We start from the raw sequence: 22,111 nt of genomic DNA on the forward strand, positions 1-22,111 counted from the left end.
ACTGCAATAACAAGGACGATGAAGCATAACAGGATTAAAATTGTGACAAGGAGAGTGAAGCATAAAAATAACGCTACCATGTTGTCACTAGAATCATTGAAGTAATTCCTACCAAGGCTATATTAGAGCACAGCATGTTAAGCTCTAGTTCTGCCCTTCAGGTTCCCCTAGCAAGACATCATCCCTCATACCTGAGCAATTGGCCTGAAGTCTACATAAGTAGCTGCAGGGAAGCGTTTAGCAATCAGCATACAGTCGTGGTCATCTGGCTGGAATCTCCCTCTAACGTGTATGGGACAGGGAAGTGTTTTTATAATAAAACAGCTGATGTTCTGAGAAAATGTCCTTACATAAGGATGTGTATGTTTCCATGAATACCAGAGACAAAGCGTTACCATGTTTACCGGAAACCTATCTTAGTGCAACCTTTGAGATATCACAGAGTGAAAGAAATGTCTTGTTTGAGAACGCAGTGCTGGTGTATGCAAAGAACAGCTAGATAGAGAGAAATAAAACCGCAAGTGTGGCTATTGTTAAAATAATAAAGCTGAATAAAATATATCTGGGTTAAAGTGCACAGCTGCAGGCTTGGTTTTGCTAAAATGCCGTGCATGGAGCTATAGCTAAAATGGCAACACAACAGTGTGAAATAAGTAATAAAGTGTGGCCTTATCAAACAGAAAGTAAAACTACTGGCATATAGTATTCTGGAAGGAAAGGTCAATCAATACAAAGCACACAGAAACCTATATACTAAAATGCAATACCACTCACTTGCCAGAGACAGATAGACAGATAGACTCAGGATCATCTGCACCTACTCTGCTAAGAGGCAGCTAGCACCAACGATATCCCACTAGGAAGGAAAAACAAAAGAACATTTCACACAAGACAACACAGTACACATCATGCGCAAATCCAAGGTGAATTTCACACACAACAAAACAGAAGCTAAATATGCTGCTTTTATAACACAATTTACGAAAACGCATTCATGCATGACAATGAAACTCATTTGGAGTAAAACAAAAAGGTTTTTCTTACTAAACAGATGCCTTTACATAAGCTGCAGATCTACCAGTGCCCAAACCACAAGGAGGAGGCACAACAAAGGAAATCAAAAGCTTTGCCCTAGAACCCAGCCAGAAGCCAGTCAACATACACCGTCAGCCAAGTGCCAGTCCACACACACTGCAATGCAAGCACCAGTCTGCACACACACTTCCAGGCAAGTGGCAGTCTACATACACCAGCAGCCAAGCGCAAGTCCAAGCACACTGCCAGCCAAGCGCCAGTCTAACACACCACCAGGCAATCACCAGTTCACACACAGTCAGCCAAGCACCAGTCTACAACACACTGCCAGAAAAGCGTAGGTCCAAACAGCACCAGCCAAATGCCAGACAACGTGCAGCCAGCCAAACTCCAGTACATGCAGACCATCAACTGAACTCCCGTTCACACACACAGAGAAACTTTCCCTGGAGGGTGGATGAGCCTAAAATAATGGCCAATCTGCCCCCAAGGGGGGCAGAAACAGACAAAACATACACCCCCAAAAGAGGTTCCGCTCCGCTCCCCAAAACAACTAAACTGCTTTATAAATAAATCCATAGTTATCTAGTGGCTTCTGCCCCCCCTTAGGGCAGATGGGCCTAAAAATATATGGTCGATAATGCGCCAAGGGGAGCAGAAACAGCCAAAACATTAGTCCCCCCCAAAAAGTGTGTGACCCTTGCCCATGGGGCCATTCCCAAAAACAATAACATTGCTAAATCTCCTGTGGTCCAGTGGCTTCTGCTCCACCTTGGGGGCAGATGGACTTAAAAATACGAGGCCAGTCTGCCCCCCAGGGGGGCATAAATGGCCAAAAACATTCAACCCCCAAAAGGAGAGTGTTGGAAAGTGGATTATTGGTAAGGGCAGATAAGTACCTACACGTAGCAATAGGCCACTTACCACCAGTAGGTCTAGTTAGGTCTCAATAAATGAATCCCAGTTTAACCCTTGATAGCTTGACAACGATCAGTTTGGCTTAACTTAGGAAACGTGTATAAAGTATTTAAAAATCACAAAACAGTAAATAAGTAAAACACAAAACACAATAGGAATCCAAAACCAATTCATAAGCATAAGTTATATTTTTATCTTGAAAATTAACACTAAAATGTCAAAAATCCAATAAAGGGAACCGGAGATATGAATTTTGAAAGATGAATTGTTTTTTAGCGCATAGAAACTAAAAGCGTCAATCTGGATATCTGGTCGCACTCGACCAGGGCAAAGTCAAGATTTGAGGCTGACCACGATGGAGGCCTGCTCAGCTACAGTGAGAGGGAGGTCTTGGTCAAAGATGTCCCTTTGGACTTGGTCTTTCACCTGAAGACTTTCTTCACTGGAACGAAGTCACAAGTCGGACCCGACCTCCCTAGAGCCCTCTTCAGATACGCATTGCAGCAGACCTTGGTAAAGAATTCTATGTTCCTACTTAGACAATTTTTTATGACAGAAATCTTTGCCTGGGACGAACTTGAAATTGAAGTTAACCTCCCAGGATCCCTCCTCGGATACACTGCACGGGAAGCCTTGGTCAACTTTTTACGTTCAGACTTAGAAATTTTTTGGAGCTTATTCTCTCTTGACTCACAACGCCAGGTCGGTCTACTTATGGAGCTTCTTTTGAAAGTTACTTCAAACTTCTCCAAATGTCTGGATCTTCTTCCAGAAGATCTTTGAAGGTCCTTTAGGAGTCCACAACTCACCCGAAGGTTCCAGAAGCTCTGAGTTGCTCCTTGACCTTCCACAATGCACCTGACACAAATATCAAAAATGACCACTGGTCAGCTGGTCAGTTTCTTTGGGGCGTGATGCAGGGATTCTGTTCAGCTATTTTCTACCTGTAACAAACAGGGAGTCCCTTCTTTCTTGAAGCAGTTGAAGGCAGGTAAAGTCCTTTTAATGGTGAAGCCCAAGTGTGTGGCTGGTACAGTCCTCCAGAGTGCAGTGTCCAGGGGCAGGTCAGGGATCCAGCAGGGCAGTCCTTCTTCTTGTTGTCTTGTTCCTTGTAGGGATATGAGGTGGGATGCAGCTCTGTCAGTTTTATCCTTGCTCCTGGAGGTGGAAAGTAATGGGAGCCTCTTCCCAATCACATGCAGGCCACCACCCTCTTGAGTGACCACTTCCTGGGAAGTGTGGCAAAAATAATTTCCAGGGAGCAACGTTCTCCAAAAATTCAAGATGGCAAAAGTTCAATCTCAGGAGGTTAGGTCTGGTTGACCCACCCACTGATGTGGCTAAGTTTTCCTTGGCACACCTCTTTCCAGGCCTCTCTTAATCGAATTAGGGGGCACCTGGCTCTCCGGCTTTGCAGGAAATAGGGGTGGTCCTTTTGCTGGCCCAAATGTCCTTCCCTTCTTGGAAGTACAGTTTGGCTGCTCTCCCTCATCCTGTTTCACCGTCTGCTGAGGCAGTTCTTCTCCCCCAGGCACTTTCTTTGATTTCAGCCCAGGCCACTTCATTCCTCATCAAGGCAGCTAGACTAGGCTGCCAGAGGCTGGCCAATCAGAGAAAGGCACTACAGGGCTGAAGTTGGCAACTTTCAGGTAGAGTTTCTAAAACTACTTCCCTGAGTTAGTTATATTAAATTCAACAATGTCAAGTTGTTGGATTTACTATAAAAATAAGTTTTATGCCAGACTTGGAATATTTACCTCCTTTTGAGGCTTCATTAATTAAAAATAAAGTCTCCACATGTTAGCCTATTAAGCCTATTCACTACAATGAGGGGAAACAAATGTAGCTATGTTTCTCTTACCAGGTTTATAAAACATCTTTTATAAAGTCCCTGCTTATAATTACACTGCACTCAATGGTGGGGCACAAAGGACACACCTTAGGGGTGGCTTACGTGTGAAAATAAGGCATTTTAAGACTTTGGAAGTACTTTTAATTCCAAAGTCGAATTTGTGGTTAACCTTAAAGTAAAAGCAGCCAGCAAGGTAGGTCTGCCTTTAGAATGACACTGGGCACCTCAACAGTGCACCTATGGGTGTACTACCTATGCTGGGTCCCTAGACCTACAGGGACTTATAGGTAGGTTCATACAGTAAATTATAATTAGCCTATTTTCCATATTCATTTCAATCAGAGCACAGGCACAATCAGAGTCAGGAAAACACCAGCATAAGTGAGAAATGGGGGCAAAAAATTAGGGGGATTCTGAAATCATCCCAATTTTCTTGCACAGCCCCACTGCCAACAGGCCCAGGGGACTCAGCCCAACCCTGGGAGAGTCTTCCTGGCTTCTCAGGCGAGGAAGACAGTGAGGAAACTTGGCTGTCCTTTTGCAGGGCCTATTCTGCCTTACAACCTCCTGTCAGGGTCACTTTCTCTGGGTAGTGAACCCATCCCAACAGTAAAGGGACCCATCTTAAACTGAAACTTCCCTCTAGCGGGGTATTCCTTCTCTCTCTCTGCCAACTTGGGTAGTGAGGTGCCCACCTCCCCTATCCCTAACTTTGCTAGGGCAACACCTAGCTTACTCACAGAGGTTACCCTACACCTGAGCACCCCACTATGACCAACAGGGCCAGGGGGCTACTTTGCTTTTGGCCCTTGGGTCTACCTCCAGGCCAGGTGTCATGCTGCCATGAAGGCCAGCAAGCATCAGAGGCCACTGAGAGCTGTCATAACTCAGAACCGCACCCTAAGCTCTCCACTGACAGGTTGGTGAGCTGCTTCAGGGGCAACTGTGGGGTCTCTGCTGGTTAGAGGTGGGGAACACTACATCCTGTGGCAAACACCCTTCCTCTACTCTCCCTTCTGTCAGCGCAGGAGCAACACCCTGCACCTGGACATCTTCCTTAAGGTCAGGTGAGGCATCACCAGTGCGAACTCTGGGCTCCCCCCTACTGGGGCAGAAGGCAGTTGGCTCACTCTTTTAAAGGGTGACCTACCCTTCCTTTTCTTTTTCCCTTTTCTAGGGGACCACTGTCTCCTAACTGTAGGGACTGGCTCCCCAGGATTTAGGGTTGGGGGGTGCCCTGGGTGACCGTCCCATCTGGGATCAGACTGACCTCTGGGAGGTCATTGCCTAAGAGACACTCTAAGGAGAGGTCAGCACTGCCACCACTCAATACCGGTCAAGGATACCCCCCTCTCTAGGGGCACTATGGCTATAGGTTTGGTGGTAACCTCACCTGTGGCTATCCTGACTCTCCTTTTCTCTCCTGGGACATACATGTCTGGGGACACCAACCAGTCACTCAACATGGTGTGAATGGCATATGTGTCTCTCAGGCCAGTGGTAGGGATCCCATTCACCTGAATAGGGTGAAAGTGGCTACTCCCACCCTAAGGGATCGCCAGATTACAATCTGGACCTATTTCCCTGCCCAATGCTATGAGGACCTCATCATCTGAGGAGTCCTCCTCTACACTGGATAGTCCAATGCTAATCACTTTCTTGGAACAGACTACATATCCTTTGAAGTGACCTATCTGCTGACATCAAAACAGGTCTTGTTACCCAAAAGCTTCTTTAACCCTGGGTCTCCCTGCCTCTGCTTGTCAGAGCGGGAGTGGTATTTACTTTTCTCCTTCGTCGGTTCCAGGGGTAAAGAGGGAGTCTCTGTAGTGTGCTTACCACCTCCCTTTTTAGGTTTTTGGGGACCTGGCCCCACCTTCATGGAGTCTGCCCCCGGGACATGACAACCACTCTGCTTCTCAACCACTCATCAGCTGCCTTCCCCAGCTCTCAGGGTCTGGTCAGCTTAGAGTCCACTAGATGCTGGTGTAACCTCTCTGAGATACAATTGGTCAGGATGTGCTCCCTCATGATCAAATTGTACAACCCCTCATAAGTATTTACTTGATTACCCTGTATCCAGCCCTCTAGTGCCTTAGCTGAGGTGTCCAGAAAGTCAACCCAAGACTGGGTATTGTCCTTTCGGGTGTTTCTAAATGTTAACCTGTACTGCTCTGGGGTGAGACCAAACATCTGGATGAGGCACTTCTTAATATTGGGATAGGACTTGGCTGCTCTCCCCCATTCTGTTTCGCCATTTGCTGAGGCATCTCTCTTCCCCCAGGCACTTCCTTTGTGTTTAGCTGAGGCCACTTCACACCTCATCAAGACAGCTACGCCAGGCTGCCAGAGGCTGGCCAATCAGAGAATGGCACTACAGGGCTGAAGTTGGCAACTTTCAGATAGAGTTCTAAAATCTTTCGCTAAGCTAGTTATATTAAATTCAACAATGGCAAGTTGTTGGATTTATTATAACAATAAGTTTGATACCGAATTTGAAATATTTAGCACATTGATGACATTATTAATTAAAAATGAAGTCTCCCGATGTTAGCCTATGAAGTCCATTCACTATAATGGGGGAAATTAATCTAGCTATTTTTCCCTCACAAGGCCTATAAGACATCTTTTATAAAGTGTCTGCTTATAGTTACACTGTACCCAACCCTGGGAGCACCGAGGGCACACCCTAGCGGTGACTCATATGTAAACATAAGGCAGCTTTAGCCCCTTCCATAACCCTGTCCACCAGCTATATCCCTGGATAGACCTGGAAAGAAATAGGGCAGTCATCCCAAGCACATTTGTAATGTGTGTGACATCACTAGTGGTATCACATGCATATTAATAAGGTGGCTCACAAATGAGAATAGAGGCACCTAATTCACGAGTATGCCAGTGCCCAGAAAGTGTCAGACACCTTCCTCCAAGCCTCCCCATCACATAAGGACCAGGAGGAGTTTTTGCTGATCAGTGCATAAAAATAAAAAATAAAGAAATGGTCAACAGGCACGAGGGGTTATTGCCCTATTGACATATATCCATCACAAGGGTGTCTGTTGACGTCATTTGTGATGAATATATACATATATACATCAGTAATGCAATGACAGGTTAAATATTACAGCAAATCTTTAACAAAATGGTTTGTGAGAATCAAGAGTGACCACCAGTAACGTTGTCTTTGTTCCATTGTGGGAACGTGCCATTCTTCAGATGCACCACCAAACCCTTCACCAATACACGACTGAGGCTAAAGTCTGTCCTAAGGAAGAAAACGTTCTCATGTTAAATATTTCCAGATATGTTGAGCAGGACTTGAAGTTCATTCTGTGTTGTCATCTTTCTGCTGTGTTTTGAAACAAAATCTTAAAATGCAGATGACTTTTCTAGGGACCTAATTTAGAGTTAGGTGGAAATGACCATACATCGGGTTTCTTGATGAGTTACTAAAAATGAAAGCAAGTGTATTGGTGGATTCAACCTGCATCTAGTTCTTCAAGAAATCAGAGGATTTGCCATTACCACCCAACTCTTTTTCTAATCTTTAAATCATGGGAAGTGGCACTGACTTGTCCAAGCCTCACTTCATTGTAAGCTTGGGCTGCATGTTCCTCTGATTTAGGAAGCTCCATTCAGTATTGGGTTGTATTATGTGGCCTTGCAAGTGACTGTCGAATCCACACAAATTTTGCACAAGGACAGTAAATCCTTGGGAATTTCGTTTTTTTTTGGTTGTACATCCATACAAGCATCTTTCACCATCAATTCTTGGAGATGGATGCTGCAAGAGATTGGGTTGTTGTTTGAGGAAGATGTGAGCCCTTCTTAAGCAACAGTCAAAACATTTGTCAGGTGAACCACAAAAAGATGCTAAATTAATCTGTGCTTAGCCCTCTGGTAACTTGGCACAAAAGCAGTCAGACTTAAAACTTAGAGGCAATGTGTAATGCATTTATGAAGCACTTAAACAGTAACAAAGTGAAAACACAACATGAGAAAAAATCCACATCAATTTAGAAAAATAGGGGACATTCTAATAAATAAAATGACACCAAAATTAACTACATTCATTCAGTGCAGCCAGAGTTATGATTTTTTATAACTTTAAAGTGAAAAATAGATCCTAAAAGATCAAAGTGCCAACCGTGGACATCTAGTAACTAGAGACATGGGCAAAGTCTAAAGTTATGGCGAGCCACGATGGAGTGTGGTTTAGATACATGAAGTGGATAGGATCAGGTCTCCTCTTACCTTCCAACTTTGAAGACATTTTGAAGAAAAATATCTGAGAAAGTAAAGTTCAGTGGGGCATGGCAGCCGGCTGTGTCCAAGGAGGAGGCGTTGTCCTTGGGGATCCACTGGATGAAGTCACAGTGAAGATTTCTGTGTTTGGATTTTATCTCTTTCATGGAAGTTGAAAATCTCCAATGGAACGAAGTTACAGGTTGTAGCCAACAAGGGCTTCATGAGACCAGATACCCCTTCTACCGAGAAATCAGGCCAACTTGCGATGCACCTTGGGTGCATAGCAGGTAGGTCCTGGTCTCCACTCGGTTCTCAGAGCACTTTTGGCTAAAAATGTTCTAAATCCCAAGTTTTCGATTTGAGCTATCTAGGCACCTTCAGCACCACTTCCAAGGGTCCAGGACTGGAAGGGCACCACTTGGAGCATCAGGACACACTCAGGCAGGGTCCAGATGTGGGTGCAAGATGGATGGAGCCTTCCCGGTCCATGAGGCTGTCATCAGGAGAACAGCCAAATAGCCCTTGGAGTCACTTCGGAAGTCCTTCAAGTAGGAAAGCAGATCTCTATCACAATTCACTCCCAGGGCGCTTGAGCCCATCACCAGGGGACTTTATTGTGGTTCTTTTCAATGCTCTAATAAACTTCCAGACCTTCCCCTACATCCTTATCCTGACTTCCAGCAATTTGGATGCTATTTTCAAATTATCAGCCATTCCCAATCCATGCCAGGTGTTGTGAAGTCCAATACCTATAATCCCCTGCTCACTGTTTCATCTCCACCCCTGCAGGCTATGGATGGGTGGAGGAATTCAGAACACATGTGGCTGGCTGCTGCTACCCGGCTCACACCTGATGCATGTGATTACTATAAGCCCTTTTAAACCTCAGCTCTCTTCAGCCCACTGTTGGCCATTGTAGCTGCTTTCTGGTGATAGCTGTAGTTGTTCCTGTCCCTGAGCTGTAGCTATCATTGTTCCTTGTTCCTGAGCTGTAGCAAATCCTTGTTCCTGAAATAGCACTCCCCGCAGTGCTACTTTGTCTTCTGAGTCTGAGCAAATCCTTGTTCCTGAACTAGCACTCCCTGCAGTGCTACTTGACTCCTGAGCTCCAGCTATTCCTTTGTTCCTTGAGCTATATCTGCCTGCTGTATTTCCTAGTTTCTCTGATTCATGCACAAGTACTTCTTGTGCTCCCTTGATGCCTCTCCTTCTGTATTTTCGTTTTACCAGTCTTTGCCTTTCTTTCCATTTCTTTGTTCCAGTTCCTAGTTTGCTGGTGTCCTGCTGTCTTGCTTTTAGTTTCCTTGTATGTTTGTTACTTGCTTTCTGCCAAGTGTGCCCTTGTTTTCCCTTCTTTCCTGTTGAGCACTCCTCCTTTCTAGCTCCTTGTCTATCGTGGTTGTATTTTGTTCTACACCCTTGCTGTGACCGCCTTGCATGTTCCTGTTTGATCTCCAGGAACCATGGGCTCAACCGACAACCTAGGTGGTGTTTCTTGTCCACTGTGAGTATTGTCTTTCTGTTACTTTTCTAACATAAGCATACAGGCCAGCTCCATAGACTCTGCCTTTGCATGTATATCCAACATATAGGTATTAACAGTCAGAATCTGTAACAGCAGTTGTGGGTGAGGAACTTACTGAGTTTCGGTCTTACCGTGTGGAGCTCCCGAGTCCTTCACCCAACATTCCCTTTATTGTTAATTTTGTTTACATATATATATGTCTTGTATGTTCTTCCTAGGGTGCTAGTCTGGATGCCACATTACCTCTTGAATGTCTGTTTTTCTGAGCCTTATCTCTCTTATTCCTTTGAATAAAGTTTCCCTTTTGGATCCCCTCTTTCCTCTGACTCGCTGTGTGATCTTGGGCAGCTCTGTACCTAGTATTCTGCCTACTTGTCTTCTTTGCCATCAGTTCTAGCCAGCACCCCCGACATTTCCTAACAGTCTTAAGCAGCAGGACAGCCCTCTGACGGAACAAGGCAGGCCTCAGGCAGCAGGACAGTCCTCTGAGCACACAGTAGGCCACAGGCACAGGGCAGTCCTCTGAGATTCCTCCTCAGGTCCAGAAGTGAACTGAAGAGTGGTGTCTGAGGGCCCTAATTGTATATGTGGTACCTGACGTGAAGTTGAAGAAACCTCTGAAGTTTTCTCCCGATAGAAGTGTCTGGAACTTTCTGCCTCCCTGTCCTGGTCCCAGGATGTCTGAGGCCATAAAAGGCTAGTGTGAAATTGTTTGTGCGTGGGCTGAGACAGCTGCTTTGAAGTGCATGCGTCACTAGGCACAACTGCATCCTACCTGTATGGCCCATCCTGGCAACTCCCAGTCCCCCTATTTGTGGCTGTCTGGGAGTAATACACAAATGTCAACTACACTTAGTTAACTGACCCCGAGACAGGCTGCAGGCACCAAATGGTTAGGACAAGAAAATGCAAATTTTCAAAAGATGAAAAAAGAACAGAAGAGCTATTGCTGTTGTGATTAGATAATTGTAATGAATTTTTCAAAATTGGAGGAGGGCCCAAACAAATTGCCACTCCAACAACTACTGTTTCATGTACATGTTACCATCATATTTGTTCACAATATTTATTTACAATTTCACTCAAATACACAAAGGCAAACAAACATTAAGGAATCTTTTTATGAATAAGTTGACATCATATTGAACAATTAAAACAACCACAAAATTACAAGGAACCACATACAAAACTGTAAAGATCACAAAATTGAGCTGGACTGGAATAAAGGAACCTTTACAGCTCAATGAATCAAGAGAACACAGTGGAATCGCCGATGCATACACATTTTGTGTGGTTGAAAACAGAGGCACTGGAATGTTTTAGGAAAATAAGACTAAAGGCTTTTTTTCTTAATCATCAAGTACCCCAGAGTTCATAAGCATCTGGACTCAGGACTGGATCTCTTTTTTTGTCCTGACCTGGACACTGTCCCTTAAGATGTGTTAACTTTTGAATGGGCGGTGTTATCAGCCATCATTCAGTTGGAGAATAAAAGAGAGTATATTAAATATATATTATATATTTAGAAGAGAAAAAAGCATTGGTTGAATTCGGAAATTATCAATCCATTGTATTTAAACAAGCTGATAAAAAAGGAGCTATTGTGATTTGGGCTATGGATACAAAGCAGAGGGAAAAAGACAAATTTACAATCCTGATTTCTATCAGAGGGTTTCCAAGGACCCCACGAAAGAAATGCTTGGTGAAATACAATGGCCCATATTTATACTTTTGGACGCAAAACTGCGCCAACGCAGTTTTGCGTCAAAAAAATTAGCGCCGGCTAACGCCATTCTGAAGCGCCATGCGGGCGCCGTATTTATTGAATGACGTTAGCCGGCGTTAGACGCCGGCGCCGTCTGGTGTGCGTTAAAAAAAACGACGTACACCAGGCAGCGTCGGCGTAGGGGGATATGGGGCTTGGGCGTCAAGAAATGGGGCAAGTCAGGTTGAGGCAATTTTTTCGCCTCAACCCGATTTGCGCCATTTTTTACGACTCCCAACCCCCATAGAAATGACTCCTGTCTTAGCAAAGACAGGAGTCATGCCCCCTTGCCCAATGGCCATGCCCAGGGGACTTCTGTCCCCTGGGCATGGTCATTGGGCATAGTGGCATGTAGGGGGGCACAAATCAGGCCCCCCTATGCCACAAAAAAAAAAAAAAAAAAACACTTACCTGAACTTACCTTAATGTCCCTGGGATGGGTCCCTCCAGCCTTGGGTGTCCTCCTGGGGTGGGCAAGGGTGACAGGGGGTGTCCCTGGGGGCATGGGAGGGCACCTCTGGGCTCCTTCAGAGCCCACAGGTCCCTTAACGCCTGCCTTTTGCAGGCGCTAAAAAACGGCGCAAAAGCGGCCGTACGTCATTTTTTTTGACCCGCCCACTCCCGGGCGTGATTTTTGCCCGGGAGTATAAATCCGACGCACATGCCTCTGAGTCGATTTTTTAGACGGGAACGCCTACCTTGCATATAATTAACGCAAAGTAGGTGTCCACGCTAAAAAATGACGCTAACTCCATGGACTTTGGCGCTAGACGCGTCTAACGCCAAAGTATAAATATGGAGTTAGTTTTGCGTCGAAATTGCGTCAAAAAAAAGACGCAATTCCGGCGCAAACGGAGTATAAATGTGCCCCAATGTATGGTCAAACAGGCTTATGAAGAAAGCGTGATTGGTCCCAAAGAATGTGAATTTCTTGTGAACCAAAACCCTTGTGTTCCAGTGTTGTACCTTTTACCTAATTTGCATCAAAATGAAACAAAAGCTCCAGGCCGCCCTATACTATAAGGGTGTGATTCGGTGCTGGAACCTTTAGCTAAACATGTTGATGTTTTCCTGAAGTCTTTGCTATTTCAAGTTCCCTCATATTTGAAGGATACCACTGACTTAATTAATAAGATTGAAGATCTTGATGTCAACCATGAGCACCAAATGTTCTTTCCTTAAATGTGGTGATTTTGTACACACAGATTCCCCAAGAAGATGGCTTAGTTGCAATTGAATTGTTCCTGGAGAATTGTCCGAGACCACACCAGGTGCCTACGGATTTCATATTGAAATTAGCTCAATTTGCGATAAAAAGAAACTGCTTCAAGTTTGATAATTCGTTTTTTGTTCAACTTGAAGGGGCAGCGATGGGTTGTCCCTTCACTCGGAGCTGGTTATTTTGTTTATGGCACTATTTGAAGAAAGTTTTGTTTATAATAATATCCTCTTTCTGCAAAATATTGTGAAATGGCTCAGATTCATAGATGACATTTTTTGCATTTGGACAGGCACAGCTGAATCACTTGGCCAATTTATAATTTGGTTAAATCAGAAATCTAAAGATATTAGGTTTAATGCATTTAGTAGTCGCCAAACCATTACTTTTTTAGAGGTGGAAATAATTCCTAGAGAAGGAAAATACGAAATTTCCTAGCTATCGTGAAGGAAAGTTTCAATTCTATTAAGGACACGGAGGCGAGGATTATGCAGATCTTTCTTCACTTTTAATTAAACAGCAAGTTCAAAGTAAAACAAAACATGAACAAAAAAACTACAAGTTCCATGAGCCCGCCGCCATGGTAACGAGTATCCAATGAGGTGCACTCCTTCACGTTGGTATAAGTATCCCGAAATGCGTCACACTTCCTCGACTTCACTGCGGAAGGAATCCTGGCAGAGTCAATTGGTCGTAGCCTCGGAACCTACCAAAAAAAGGTATAATTAGATGCAAATCCGATAAAACACAGATACCTACTGACTGCAATAAAGTCATGAACCTTAAAATACCTCTAAATAGAACGTGATCACATCTGAATCAAGTACTACATGATGTATTTAGAATATGATCAGAATGACAATAAACAAATGTACAAACTCAAGTATACTACCTTGTTACGCAGGTAGATGTAATCGGGAGGGGACATACCAGCGTAATGTATGTGGGTGGGATAATCCTCGCCTCCGTGTCCTTAATAGAATTGAAACTTTCCTTCACGATAGCTAGGAAATTTCGTATTCTATCACAGGACCGGAGACGAGGATTATGCAAGTTTAAAGCTTACTCACCACAAGTGCGGCTGCTTCATGAATTGGTTTAAAGTAAAACTTCTTAAAAGTAGACTCTGAAGACCAATCAGCAGCATGCATGATGTCCTCCAATCTGCCCCCCACTTGTATGGCCTTGGAAGCCATAGCTCCCCGCGTAGAATGGGCGCCAAAAACTTGAACATCTACTCCTGCCTCAGAGAGAATCCATCGAATCCATCTGGCAACGGAAGGGGAAGAAACCGCCTTGAACGGTTTCTTTATAGAAATCAATAATTGCTTGACACCTGGAGGTCTACAAGAACTGGTTACTTCCTCATAGACTTTGAGACATTGAACCACACATAGCTTCGGGGAATCAGGAAAAGCGGGATAGGATACCGACCTGGTATTAGACTTTGTCCTCCTTGCAATAGTAAACGTGACTCCCTCTGGAGTAAAGATACGAGCGGAAATATCCAATGCTCTGACATCGGACACTCGCTTACAGGAAATGAGGCAGAGAAGCATGGCTAATTTGGCTGACAATTCTTTTAGTGACAAATATTGGTTGTCCCGCCAAGAGGACAAGAGATTAAGAACTAAGTTCACGTCCCAGAGTTCCGAATATCTGGGTTGCGGAGGTCTGGAGAGTCTAATACCCTTAAGAAGTTTACAAATCCAGGGATGCTCCCCGATCGGGAGATTGTTAAGGGGCGGGTGGCCCGCCGAGATGGCCGAACGAAAAGAATTGATAGTGCGATACGCTAAGCCAGAGTCCCCTAATTCTGCAAGGAAATTGATGATGTCGGTAATACTGGCCCCCATGGGATCGCAGTGTTTGCCCACACACCAACGAGACCATCTGTTCCATGCAGATCTATATCGTTTGCATGTACCCGGGGCCCAGGCCTGTGCGATGAAGTTATTAGCCTCCTGCGAAAGTCGGTTGTCTTGCCAACGATGCCGGAAATCTTCCAAGCTATGAGGGAAAGATGACCTTGAAGGACCAGAGGGTGATAGGAACCCAACGGATCCAGGAGTATTGAGGGAAAATGCGGGAGGCGAAGAGGACACTCGCACGAGAGTTCCAACAGGGTCGGGAACCACGGCTGTGACCTCCAGCAGGGGGTTATCAGAACCACCGTCGCCTCTTGGCGGCGAACCTGAGCCGCAACCCGCGGAATAAGGAGAAACGGGGGAAAAGCATAACCCTGAAGGGTACCCTAATGCTGGAGAAACGCATCTACTGCCGCCGCTCCCGGATCCGGCCGCCAGCTGAAGTATAGGGGAAGTTGAGCATTCCAACGAGACGCAAAGAGATCCACTGAACAGGGACCCCAACGATCCATGATCGGCTGAAAAACCGAGCGATGTAGTCGCCAATCGCTGGGATCCTGGAGAAACCGAGAATTCCAGTCTGCCCCTACATTCTGGGTTCCCGGAAGATACTCTGCTGCGACTGAGATTTGGCGTTGAAGGCAAAAATGCCAAAAATTCTTCGCCAGTTCCGCTAGGGCTCTTGATCTTGTTCCCCCTAAGCGATTTATGTATTGTACCGCCGATACGTTGTCCATCCGAAGTAGAACAACACATGAGACTTTGTCTCTCGTGAGAGATTTGATCGCAAAAGATCCCGCCAGGAGTTCCAGGCAGTTGATATGCATGGTTAGTTCCTGCGGGGTCCAGCGTCCCCCGAACGATATGTCTCCGCAACGAGCCCCCCATCCCTGGCGACTGGCGTCTGATTCGATCACCAGATCCGGGGCTGCACCAAAAATGGCCCTGCCATTCCATGCCTCCATGTGGTCCAGCCACCAAAACAACTCCGTCCTTGCCTCTGGAGACAGGGAGATCAACTCGGAGTACGTGACCCTTCGGCGAAGGTGAAACGCTTTCAAGCGTTGCAGGGCCCTGTAGTGTAGGGGACCTGGAAAAATGGCCTGAATCGAAGAGGAAAGCAGGCCGATCACCCTGGCTAATTGACGTAGTGAAATGTGGTCTCGTCGAAGGACTTTCCTCAGTTCCTTCTTTATCTTGGAGATCTTCGGCGTCGGGAGACTGAGAGACGCCGATCGGGAATCCACTAGAAACCCTAGGAAGACTAACGATTGAGTCGGAGAAAGTTGCGACTTCTGTTGGTTGATCACGAAACCAAGGTCCTGGAAAAGCGCAATAGTTGTGTTCAGATTGAACATCAACTGAGACTTGGACTGGTCCATCAAAAGGAGGTCGTCCAGATAAATTATGAGGCGTATGCCTAGCAACCTCAGTTTTCCCACTATTGGTTTGAGAAGTTTTGTGAAGCACCAAGGTGCCGATGACAGGCCGAAGGGGAGTGTGGTGAATTCGAACATCTGGCCGTTCCATATGAATTGCAGGAATCTGCGATGGGGCGGAAAAATAGGGACTGTAAGGTATGCGTCTTTGAGATCCAGACGAACCATCCAGTCTCCTTGTAAGAGGAGGTCGCGGAGCATGTGAATACCCTCCATCTTGAAATGCCTGTAAACCACCCATTCTTGAATGCCCGAACGTTGATAACGGGACGAAACCCCTTGTCCTTCTTCTCCACCAAAAAGATGTTGCTCACGAAACCTGTGGGGTGAAGGGAAGTGAAGGAAATGGCTCCCTTGTGGAGAAGGGCCTGAACCTCTAACTCTATGAGCTCTGAGTTTTCTGCCGAGAATACGATGGGCGGAGGCAGTTTCTCCTGAAGTGGGGTACCCCAGAATTCTATCTGAAAACCTGAGACAGTTTGGAGAACCCATGCGTCGGAGGTAATGCGCCTCCAATTGTCCTTGAAAAACCTCAATCTCCCTCCAAAATTTCTTGGGGAAAAAGGGATAAGCCTCACCAGAGGGACCTCCAGGGGCGTTAGATGCTCCTCGCGTGTTTCTGGACCCTCTGCCTCTTCCCCTGCCTCTGTTGGGGAAGAAAGTTCCTTGTCTGCCGTCTCTCCAACCGTTGTTCCGGAAGGAACTGGGGCCTTGCTGGAAAGGACGGCCGGAAGAGCGACCCCTGCCTCGCCCGGCCCCGCCAAAAACCTTATTGGGGAAAATCTTTTTAATGGAAGATTGCGCTTTATCCAAAGCCGAAAACGTAGCCACAAACTTCCCCAATTCTTTGACAAAAGGGTCGCCAAATAAATTGCCTTGGGCAACAGCCCCTGCCTCCGAGTTAGATAGTTCCCCTAATTTGGGGTCGATTTTGATCAATAAAGACCTGCGTCTTTCTGCAGAGATGGCACAGTTCGCGTTGCCCAGGAGACAAACAGCTCTCTGAGCCCATCCTGCGATGATGTCCGTCTGTAGGGGAGTGTTTGCTTGCCTGGCACGCTCCGCCAATTGAATAATCTGTGTGAGGGGACCAAGGACATCAAGAAGTTTATCTTGAGGAGCGGTCAATCCCTTTTTTGGGATCCTTGGTATACTTGGCAAAAAACGTACACATTTTAGGGTCAATATCAGGTGTAAAAGCGACCTTATCCGATAAAGACGGGCGTGGGCACTCCGCCCGTAGCCGGGCCCGCACCTCCTTGTCCAGAGGTTGCCTAATTTTGCTGGCGACATACTCAGCCACCTTGTGGTCTGGGCGCCACTCCGAAGAACGTGGATGGTAGATACCCTCCGGCTCAAACATATCGGAGTCAGAATCAGCGCGATCCGAAGGATCTGGTAGGGTAGCCCCAGGGCGCCAAGGGCGACCTGAATCGTCATCCAAAGATGATGAGTCCTCATCTGAACCTCCCATGAAGCCTTTGGGGGATTCCAAATCAGGGTTCCATAGGTGGTGAAGCTTGTCACCCATTACCCCGGGCAAACAGCCCTCCCGGGAGGGTAAGCGCGTATGCGCGCGCGCACTCTTGGGATGGGAAAAAAACTCGCCCTCCTCCAGGTGCCCCGCGTCGCGCTTGCGCAGTTTCCTGGGAGCCGAAAGGGTAGAGGAATCACCCTCCGCTCCCGTCACACCAAACATGCCCGTACCTCTGGACACCTGTTCAGTAAGTTTAGCTACACTATCCCTAAGAGGGGCTAAAGCGTGGGAAATAGCCTGTGAAAACAAAGTGTCCACCCCGGGGGGGAGGGTACGGTGAGAGGAACCCTCACCTGGGGACATGTTGGGAAAAGGTTCATTATCTTGAGAGGAGTGCATAATGAGGACTGGACAGAGTGCACACCCAACAAAAAATATAATATATAGGGTAAATCCCTACCCACTCTGTCACTGTAAGTGCAAGAAAAATAATATCTTCCCTAATGGGGTAAACCTTACCCAAATGGGTGTCACAGGTAGGGACAAAACTGTACCGAAGGTACAAACGTGTTATTGAGGGCAAAAACCCCCAATTTTGGAAAAAAAAGAAAACAAACGCGAGGCGCGAGCGGCGAGCGCTGAGAGCTACATGCTCCCCGAAAACAGCGTGCGCGCGCCCTCTAGTGGCCCCGACGTGTATTAAACACGCCGAAGGGAAGGAAACGAAAAAACGCTCGAGCGGAACGTTCGTTCCGGCGAACGAAATAAGACAGATAATGCAATGTAGCAGAGACGCGCCAAAGCAACAAACAGAACCCCCGAACCGGAGGCAGAAAGGCACTTATCTGGCTCACAGCAGTGAAGAAAGAGGAAGTGTGACGCATTTCGGGATACTTATACCAACGTGAAGGAGTGCACCTCATTGGATACTCGTTACCATGGCGGCGGGCTCATGGAACTTGTAGTTTTTTTGTTCATGTTTTGTTTTACTTTGAACTTGCTGTTTAATTAAAAGTGAAGAAAGATCTGCATAATCCTCGCCTCCGGTCCTGTGATAGAATTGATAACTTCTCTTCACAGCAAACCCATTGACCACAATAAGGCTCTGCATTATTCCAGTCACCACCCTCTGAGTCTGCGAGATAACTTGCCTTATAGGCAGTTTTTACGCGTGAGACGGAATTGTACCAACAAGTATGCATTTTTTTAACATGCCCAGACATTGAGCAACAGACTAAAATAGAGGGGTTATCGCACGAAGTTGGTAAAAACTCCATAAAGAGGGCTTAGTAGACAGCACGGGAAACACTTTTGACTAAACAAAATAAGACAAGTTCGGAGAGATTGGTTTGTGTGTCAACTTTTTGCCCACAGGCTAACAACTTCAAGAAATTGTGTTACAAAATTGTCATTTGGTTGCCAAATTGGACAAATCGTTTGTAAGTCTGTTGTTTGCCTTAAAAAAAGGTCAAAGTATAGGCAGTCAGATTGTAAGAGCATCTACACCACCAGTCTCATTCAAAAAGGACTTGCCCCAAGTATGGAACTTGGCCCCTGTTGAAGGGCATCATAAATGTGGGTCATTTGTTTGTTGGTTCTACCACGGAGGGCAAAGAGTTCACACACAATGACATTAATTGGCAGCGTTCTTAAGTTCCAACTGAAAAACCAAAAATGTAATTTATGGTATTGTATTTCATTGAAAAAAATTGTTAATTGGCAAGACCAATCAAGAGGTGAGACAACGCATCATCCAATATAACTCTCGCATTAGATGACAAGTTTTGACAGCTCCATTGGTTAGTCACTTTGCAGAAAACGTACTTTCAGAAAACGATGTCCGATGGACGACGGTTCAATTAGTGGTGCATGCAGGTCAGAGGGGTGGTGACGTAGAGGCATGTTCGAAAAGAAAGGAAGCCCACTTGATTTTAAAATGTAATACTGCATGTGATGGCCTTAATGAATTTAATGAGCTGTATAACTTACTGTAATGGGTCATTTCTTTTGGATAGTAATTTTGATAACACTATTGCTCTAAAGTTTCTGGTAATTTTTGTGGAATATTCCATTATACACAGTCTTTCGAAGAAGACAACCACGAAGTGTTGATCTCTTATAAATTTGAATCATACACACACGCGGCTAGCTCGTCCACCAATTTTTGACAGTGTATAGCTTGACGAGCTGCCTTTTGTGTTAGAGGAGCCTAGCCTTGTTGGCTGTGGATGGAATTACGTGCGTTCACGGTATGGTTTAGCTTCAATTCAATGCCGCTTCAAAGAATCTGCTCTCTGTGAGAGTTTGTGGTTGTGTTTGTGCGACTACGGGATAGTTTTGGTTGCCGTCTCTTTGTGTCCACCATGTAACAATGGGTTGTAGGTACGAGACGTTTTTCTTCAGACAAATCGAGTACGTATACACACGTGGAATTTGGCCCAAATAACATATTGACAGAGTCCATCCTTTCAGCACTAGGAACTTAATTTTGTTGGCTGTAAATGGAATTTTGGGTTTTCACGGAATGTGTTCATCTCGCATAACGCTGCAGTACTACATCATAGTGTGACTAGTGTGAGCTTTTTTTTGTGGTTGGGCGGGGGGAACTACGTTTCCCATAAACCATCTTTTGTTTCAATCTAAGTCTGTGATCAAAATGCAAAACCTATCCATTACGTGCACAATTGTTTGAAGTAGATCCACCGGGCAGTCCGGTGCATGGTTTCACAATCACTTTTCCGTTTTTGAATTTGAAAGTTTGCTCGTGGTTTCTAAAGCACGAATCCGTGGACGCACGTCACTGTCAATTGACGGCATCTATTTAGCAATCGTCCAGCCCGGGCATACTTTTTAATTCGTCATTTACTTGTTGGCAGCGTTAAAGAGACATTGTAAATCTATGGGTTAACAGGTGTGCCTGTGTACTAAGCGTGCGTTTTCTTCCACTAATCCACCATTTCTAAGGGAAGTTGTTGACGTGTTTTTTCTCCCGAATATGTAAGAGTGATTTTTCAAGAGCAAACCGGATGGCCCTCTTTCCAAATTATACTAAGTAAGGAACACTGTAAACTGAGGTACCTAGGAAGTCAGCGACGAGGTTTTTGAGTTTGCTGCGCTCAGTCACCTTTTTAAGTAAGGAAGCAATTCTCCTCTCTTTTTGTAGAGGATTTTACAATGTGTTTTCAGTATGGGCTTTGTTCTATGTATAGATTTATGACCGGTTATAGATGGACAGTCCTTCCGTTTGGTACAGTATTGATTGTATGCTTCACCCAAAATTAGTCTCATTAGTCTCTCATTGTGCCTAATTTAGTTGAAAGTTGCTAAGCGAATTTTAATTTTGGTTGTTTGGAAATAGTGATTAAATTGAAGCCAAAGGTGGGGTACATTTGATAGTGCAATTTGTTTGTTTAGTTATTTCAAACCCAGCGTTTTTTTTATTTCAGAAAATTTGGCGCTGTCGCACAGCTGAGCTATTCCGGCTCAAAGAAGTCTGTTTATAATCGAAGAGCCCAGGGTCGCCAGTTATCTGGGTGTAGAAGGGGCGAGGAGGATTGAGTAATCAGTAGGCACTTCGTCTGCAGTAGTGTTGAAAATGTAGGTTTTTTTTAGGGTTTTAGTGACATCCAGGTATTCTGTGCCCTGAGTAGAGCCCCTAGCGTTGGGGGTTCGAAATGTGTTGGCATATTAGTGCGTTTAGACAGCATTTTCTAATCTGAATAGGCCTTCAGGGAGAACTTAAAGAATGGTTAATACATAATACCCCTGGTGTTGCCACGTGAAAGACAACTAGTACACCAGCGCTTCCACTGTGTGCTCTTGATTCATTGAGCTGTAAACTTGTTTTATTCCGGTCCAGCTCTCTTTGGTGTTTAAGATTTGGACCAGAAATTGATCCTCTTTTCTCTTTCTTGATCTTTACAGTTTTGTATGTGATTCCTCATAATTTGTGGTTTCTATTATTGTTCAATGTGGTGCCAACTTATTAATGAAAAGATTGTTTAATGTTTGCTTGTCTTTGTGTATTGGATAGAAATTGTATGTATGTTTGTTGTTAAAATATGCATGAAATGGTTAATGTTGGAGCAGCAATTTGTTTGAGCCCTTCTCCAATTTTGAAAAATTCACTACAATTGTCTAATCGTAGCAATGCTGGCTCTCCTGTTCTTGTTTCATTTATATTGAAACAGATTTGCTGTTCTTTCAAGCCAAACCCCTTAGCTTATTTATTTAATTTTCAAAAGTGTCTTTTTCAGAATTTGACTCAAAAAGTGACTTTGCCATCAAGGTGGATTTTAAGTCATAAATAATAGACCAAACATTGCTTTTTCTACCTGTTCCCAAACAAAAGTTATCACTTAGTAAATGTAACAAGGTAACTCATTGTTATCCTATGAGACAGATAGGCCTCACTGTAGTGAAAAATGACTGAGTTTCTTTACTACCTGGACATGTTCAACTTAAAAGTACATGTCCAACTTTTTAAATAAAATGCACCCTGCCTTATTGGCTATTAGGGCCTGCCCTAGGGGTGACTTATACATATTAATATTATAAAGGATGCTTTAGGCTTGGGAAAAGTTTTATATTGCCAAGTCAAATTGGCATTTTAAAACTGTGCACAGACTTCAATGGCAGGCCTGAGGCCTGTTTTTAATGGGCTACTTATAATGGTGGCACAATAAGTACTGTATGCCCACTGGTAGCATTTAATTTACCAGACCTGTGTATTTGGTATACCACTTTACTAGAATCTTGTAAGTAA

The sequence above is a fragment of the Pleurodeles waltl genome, chromosome 8 (genome assembly GCF_031143425.1).
Source record: "Pleurodeles waltl isolate 20211129_DDA chromosome 8, aPleWal1.hap1.20221129, whole genome shotgun sequence".
Taxonomy (NCBI): Eukaryota; Metazoa; Chordata; class Amphibia; order Caudata; family Salamandridae; genus Pleurodeles; species Pleurodeles waltl.